Source organism: Octodon degus, unplaced genomic scaffold (assembly GCF_000260255.1).
Source record: "Octodon degus isolate 3935 unplaced genomic scaffold, OctDeg1.0 scaffold00017, whole genome shotgun sequence".
Classification (NCBI taxonomy): Eukaryota; Metazoa; Chordata; class Mammalia; order Rodentia; family Octodontidae; genus Octodon; species Octodon degus.
Genome location: NW_004524593.1, coordinates 15,044,925 through 15,051,736, shown reverse-complemented (window position 1 = coordinate 15,051,736; position 6,812 = coordinate 15,044,925). Strand labels below are relative to the sequence as shown.

Sequence of the window (6,812 nt, the reverse complement as noted above, 5' to 3'; positions counted from 1 at the left end):
AAAAACAAACAAAAAAAAAAAGCAAGGGCAGCAGCATACTTCGTGAAAGTACATAAAACTGTAAGTCCAAGAATGGAAATGTATTAATAATGTATTAAAAATAAATCCCCACAATCATATAAAGAATATAATTTTTCAGAAAATATTTGATTTTGCTAGTATTAAGCATCATATAGCAAAGGCAGCTAAATCTTTGGAAAAATAATCACTGATAGTCAACTGGCATATGTAAAAACTGAAAGAAGCATCCAAAAAATTTGTCTCTTCATTTCAACAAATGCAGTAAGTACATAAAGCACCTTAGCATAAATGTTCAATAAAAAGCTATCATGATATCAGTCCTAGGATTCTCACACATCTCTTTCTACCAATGAGCTCGTCTTCCTCCTTGGTAACAGTGGTATGGATACAAATTTTCCTTCACATTTTTTCTTAGCTAATTGCTTTCTGTCCTCTTTAGCATGTATTCAGTGTGTTCAAGCTAAAGACTAAGAACTCACATGAAGTCTCACAAGAAGAGCTAAGGATTGACTCCCTAGTTTTTGTCTTCTGCCAACAGAACCACATTCTTCTTATCACAAACGCCTACACTATGGCACTCTAATAACAAATGCCCAGATCCAAAGCTGAAATTCTTAATGCAATCCAAGTAAAACAGCACTAGTGATTTTCAATTCTCCTAGATGATGACTACATCGAGGAAAAGACCAAATTCATTTTCTCTTTTCCCACTAACGTTCTGTTCAGTGTGCAGGGCATGGCAGACACCTGCCCAAAGCTGTCACATCAGATGACGGCACGCTAAGAGGCACGCCATCCCATGGAGACACCGCAAGCTTGCAGTGGCCAGCAAGAAACACTACCTAGGACAGTTTTAAGGCAAGTTTCATTTACTCTAAGGTCAACAGCACCTGGATGAGCTACTAAAATCTAAAATTCAGTGTACTTAAATTATTATTGCCCCCCAAAGTGGATTAAACTTTGTCTCTCTTCTTTCTTCTTCCTACATGGCAAGTATCCAAGTCTACATTCAGGGCTTCTCCCACATAGCCTCTTCTCTGAAAACTCTGAACACTCTTGGAGTCCTAGTTGAAGTGCCTGCTCTGTCATCCTGGCACACTCATTGCCCCCAACTAATCTTCCATTTTAGCACCAATTTTATCACACCAACTCTCCATTCAGGAACTCAAATCCTCTCTACCTTCTGAATCACGTACCAGCTCCACGTAGGCACTTGAGCCCTGGAGGAATACAGTATTAACTTGAGGTTGGGTCTTCCCCTTTTTACATAATTCTTTCAAATTGTGTTTTCCCCAAAGAACTCAGGCTGGGCTTTTGTGGTACTATATTCAACACTTAGAACTGTTTTCTATACTAATTTCTCTAACATTTGTTTGCCAAAATCCTATCCAATCTTGAAGGTGCCTCAGAATTTGCTCTCTTAGGCCAGCTTCTTTGTATCCTTTCACTGCAGATAATTCCTATCTTCTCTGAGTCCTTTATATTGTTTCAACCCTCATAGGACATTTACAACATTCCACTTCACGTGAACATTACTTCTATGTTTCTGTTATCTCCTTTACCAGACCGCAAGGTCTTAACAACTACAAGCAGCATTCTATCCACCATATAAACCAGATATTAAATAAATGTTTATTAAACTGAGTTATAGGGCTGGCCAAATACCACAGTGGATTAAAGCACCTGCAAGCAGGAACAGGGGCCGGGGGCCTGCCATGCTAGCCCCACCCCCAGGGTACACTGAGACTGTGATTGAGACTGGGCATGGTGGTGCAAGCCTATAATCCCAGCTCTTGGGAGGCTGTAAACAGGTGGATCACTATGAGTCCAATCTAGTGGCGAGACCCTGAACACCCTGTAGACCATTCCCTAAAATACAAAAATAATAATAAAAATACACTGAGTTATAAAATGATGATATCTTTACAAAATTTTTTAAATCTTTCAATAAAGAGGGTCTGTAAGTACTAACAATGTTATTTTAGGAGGGGTCAAACTTTCATTCTATCTACAACTAAAAGTTTTACTGCAACATTTTCAGAAAATACAAAAGCAAAAATAAAAATCAGCCATAATCCCACCATCTAATGATAAACATTATTAAATCACTACTATATTTATTTTCAGTTCCTTATTCACAATTTGTGAACATATTCTAATTTTCATTAAAAAGTGAGCCTCGGTGGCTGCACTACATATCCACGTGGTGGGTATTATGATGTATTTAAATGTTCCTCTGTTGGACAACCAAGTTGCTTCTAGTCTTCTACTATTAGAGTTATAATAATAAATATTTTTACATACAAATATTTGACATCACTGATTATTTTGTTGGGACAGAATCCAAGAAGCATGCTGAACCAAGAAGCATGAATAATTTTAATGTGTTTGCTATGTGTTGTTAAATTGCTTTAACAGAATCAGCTCCTTTAAGCAATTCATAACACTATCATCTTTACAGCAATCTGCCCACATCAGATATTGGCAAGTTTAGCAACTGGATTAATCAAAACGGCAACCTATTTAATTTCCAATGCCTTCAGTATTGGATAAAAAATTTTAAATGTGATCATTGGTATTTTCTTCATGGAATTTTTTCCCAGCCTAAATAAGTATCCTAGCATGAATTATAAAAACTTATTTTCAAGGGGGAAAAACAAAACTGTTTTAACTCTCTCTCATTCTCTGTTGCATGCCCAGTAAAACCTAATGCTCAGTGTGTAACCAAAGAAACAAAATTTTGGTTATATCTCATCCCTTTCAGCTGTAAAATCATGAAAATCACTATCCACAAGAACACATTATTGCCCTTGAAATTCCTTAAGCACAAAAGCTGGGCAGGCTTTTGCTTTCTGCAGAGCTACAATCAGGCCTGAGAAACTTACACATCCACATGATTACTGTAACAACGGTAATGCTAGCTTTTAAAATCCTGCTACTGCTACATCACAGAATATAAATAGCTAATACTAACGTATTTGTAATTTTATTCTTCTAAGCCCCTTTGAAACATATAAATTTCAATTATTGAATCATAACTGTACTACATATTTTAAGTCATAAAAATAGTATCACATGAGGTTTTAAATAAACTTTTTGTCTCTCATATTTTAATTTATTGGTTTTCTAAAAGATTATACAGTAAATGTGTTAATTTGCTTGACCAGAATTAAGACTTAAAATAATTCAGCATGTATAACAAAATACTGGTATAGCAATGAGAGAAATATTTTCTTAACCCAGAAATTCCATTTCAAGAATCTGTCCTACATCAAGCAATGGCCATGACTCATCCACATGGCTGACAGTGACAAAGGATCTGCAAACTGTGGTACAGGGTTACAGGATAAATCCTGAGGGTACTTGACTGACCTTATCAGATACAAAAGTTACATTTCTTATTATACAGGTCTTGTTTTATCTTGGTCTTAACCATCCAGCAGAAAAGTATAAAAGCGAGGTATATAAAGTAAAGCCATATTAATATGTTGAGCTGTGAAAGGCTCAAGTCAACAACTTCTGCAGATAACCCACTACTATCGTGGACTGCTGGACTGTGTTGGATTGTTTTGCTGAATTCACGCACCTATAGTATTTAGATGCCAATGGAATACCCATCTCTGACAGGACTAAACAAAAAAAGGGGATACAAAGGAAGGACCATTTTATATCTGCATATGCAAAATAGGATAGATATACAGCTACTTTCGCTTAATTCAACGAGAAGAAAGATTTGTACTAATAGTGTTTGGATAGGATAGTCTTCTGCATTTTATACTATGGATAACCACTAAGAAGATAACAATGTACAATGTATTAATTATTGAAACTGTCCTATTAATCAGTCCTGAAACTGTCTCATTGATATTTGTTTCTCAATAAAATAAAATTTTAAAAAAAAAGAATCTGTCCTACAAATAATTCAAAAAAATAAGAAACAAAATAAAAATATACAGAGCCCTGCCCAAAATCTCAATGGAGGGGTCTTACTTGTTCTTTTTTTGGGGGGGATCTATATTTTGGATGGGGCAAAAATAGCAATATTTGCAAATGCATAGCACTCACCACATGCCAAGTACTACTCTAAGTGCTTTTTATTTACCAACTATTAAATCTGCATACCAACCCAATGAAGTAGCTAATTATTACATCCTATTTTACAGCAAGGAAAGAGAATCACAGAAAGATTAAGTAACTTGCCCAAGGTCTCACAACTAGCAATAGCAAAGCAGCATTTGTGCTCCCAGGGCCTGGCCCACAAGCCTTCTTAAACTCCACAATCCTGCCTCCCTGAAGACAGACGTATAGAAACTCCTAAGGAGAGGTGCCCAGAGCACACTGCCAAGATGAGCTAATGCAATACAGCAGTATAGAAGAACCACTCAACATTAAGAAAAGCAAAGAGTAGGGAGTGTATGTTTACACAGAGAAAACTTCTATGACGCCAGTCAGCACAAGGTGCTCATTAGAACTGAGCAGACTATGGCACTACGGCCTGGAACCTCCACAGCTGTAAGCTAAATAAACCTCTCTTCTTTACTCAGCCTCCAGCATTTTGTTGCACCACTAGAAAATGGGCGAATACAAACACAGCGTCCAAGCACTATCATTTTCACGACAACTTCCAAGCTGGTCTCCCTGCTGCTGCCTTTGGCTGCCTACCTTCTGCTTTTCCCCACGACACAGGGATCCTCACGCTGTCGCTCCATTGCTCGGCACTTGCTGGGGCTTCCTATCTCATGCAGAGCATAAGGCCAGTTCTGCCAGTGCCCTTTATGACCACGGGGGTGTACCTCGGCCAGTGAGGCCACCATCTTACACAGAAAACCAAACCCCTGCCCCTCCAGCGTTTCTTTCCTCTTTTCTATATTTTTCACCACAATGCCTATGGATAAGGTCTTGTGTTTGCTCCTCCTCTATCATTCAACATAACTTCCACATGAGCAAGACCTTCTGTTTTGTGCCCTCCAAGTCAGAACTATGCCTGCGCCCCAGTAAGCTCTCAATGAATTTCTAACTGAACAGATCAAAAATAGAAAAAAAAAAAAAATAAGTCTATGAGACTCCTGTAAATAAAAACTATTTCTGTAAGCAGTAGTAACTAAAGATACAAATCATAAATATTCATGCATCTATATTATGGAGAAAACAACTGTTCAAGCTTACTTTTTAAGTAATAAATATTTATATATACAAAAGTGGCTTTTTTATGACCTATGCAAAAGCCCTAGCCCATGATCCTCCTAGCAGGCACTGATCGACAAAGGTAACGACCTATTTAGCATCCAGTTCCTTCTACCATGCACACAAGTCAGGGAAATGAGCACAGATTCTTCTCCCCCTGATCTTGAGCACCACACAGCTAACTAAAGCTACCCCCAGGACCTCTGCACTAGGACCGCAAAAGGCCAGACCATCACCATCCATGACCCACACACCACACACAACACCAGAGCAACCTTTCAAACTGCACATCAGATTCCGTCGCTGCCTAACACATCCAGTGGCTTCCCACTGTCCCTGGCCAAAGTCTGGCCCAAGGGTTCACCCTGCTGCCCAAGGCTCTGCTGGCTTCCCAGCCACTGCAGAGCAACAGTGCCTTCCCTCCCACATTTCAGGCAAGCAGTCTCCTTTCTGGTTCATCAAATCTTACAAGTTTGTTTCCACTCTTCTCCCTGGACTGGACCTTACATTCAAGTGGTTGTTTCTCTTGCCACTCAGAACTTTTTAACTGTCACTTCCTCAGAGAGCCTATATGATGTAATCTAAAGTGGCCTCTCACTGTTGTCTCTTGTATTTCCTCAGGTTAAAGTCCAGGGTAATACCTATGAGTATACACCCCTCTACTGTTTTATTTTTCTATTTGATCTCCAGAAAAATAATTTAAATTTCAAAAGGGTGGGCTCTTTTCCTGGCTTATTAACCTAAAAGAGTAGAAGTTCAGCAAGTTTATTGAATAATAAATGTAATGAGAGTTCCTATTTGCACTATAAACTACTATCTTAATATTAATGAAACTTCTTAAAATTAAATAATAGCTCACCTAAAGAAAGTCTAAAGAGGCAACCTTGCCAAGTTCAAACTGTAGTCACTCAAAGTCAGAAATGGTAAAGGGAAAGATACTTGGCAAAGATGATCTAAAACAGAGGCAAACTTGAAAGTCCTATGTCTATGACATAAAGACAATATAAAGCTGTTCTATCACATGAAAGTCAGCTGAGGTTATTAGCTATGGGAGGTATAAAGGGAGATCAGAAGATGGCAGAAGGAAAATAGAAGTGTGATTTGGAAAAGGAAGAGGAGAAAGAGGAAGGTAGAGCAGCAAACAACAGAGGCAAGCTAGGATTGAAAATCTGCCAGATAATCTCCATCATGAATAATCCACCCTGGGTAATACACTATTGACTATAATTACATTCATCCTACTGACCTTGTTCTAAATTATTATGGATTATTACTACGCAAGTTATTTTGTTCCACACCAGAGGTGGCTGTATTTCGCTATCAGATGACATGACCTCTAATTCAATAATGTCTGTAATGCACTGGTATCCTCAGATAAAAGCTGTCTATAATGTCTGAACAAAGGTGAATTAGTTATCCAATTCACACACGCAATTAACTCTCTTAATACCTGTGAGACCACAGAGCCCCTTCTGAATTTCCTATTAAATACTGCATATGGAGGTCTTCCCTCCATCTGTGGTTATCTTGTGCTGTACTTCACAATAAACAATATTAATAGTTTATTGCCCCATCAAAAATCTTGCATTAGTTATCATAAGACCTCA

The 6,812-nt window shown here is 38.1% G+C and overlaps 1 protein-coding gene across 4 annotated transcripts in view; it reads right to left on the bottom strand.

Annotated features, from left to right (window-relative positions):
* Rps6kc1 (ribosomal protein S6 kinase C1) overlaps positions 1 to 6,812 on the bottom strand; it is a 174,312-nt gene that overhangs the window by 33,922 nt on the left and 133,578 nt on the right. The window lies entirely within an intron of this gene.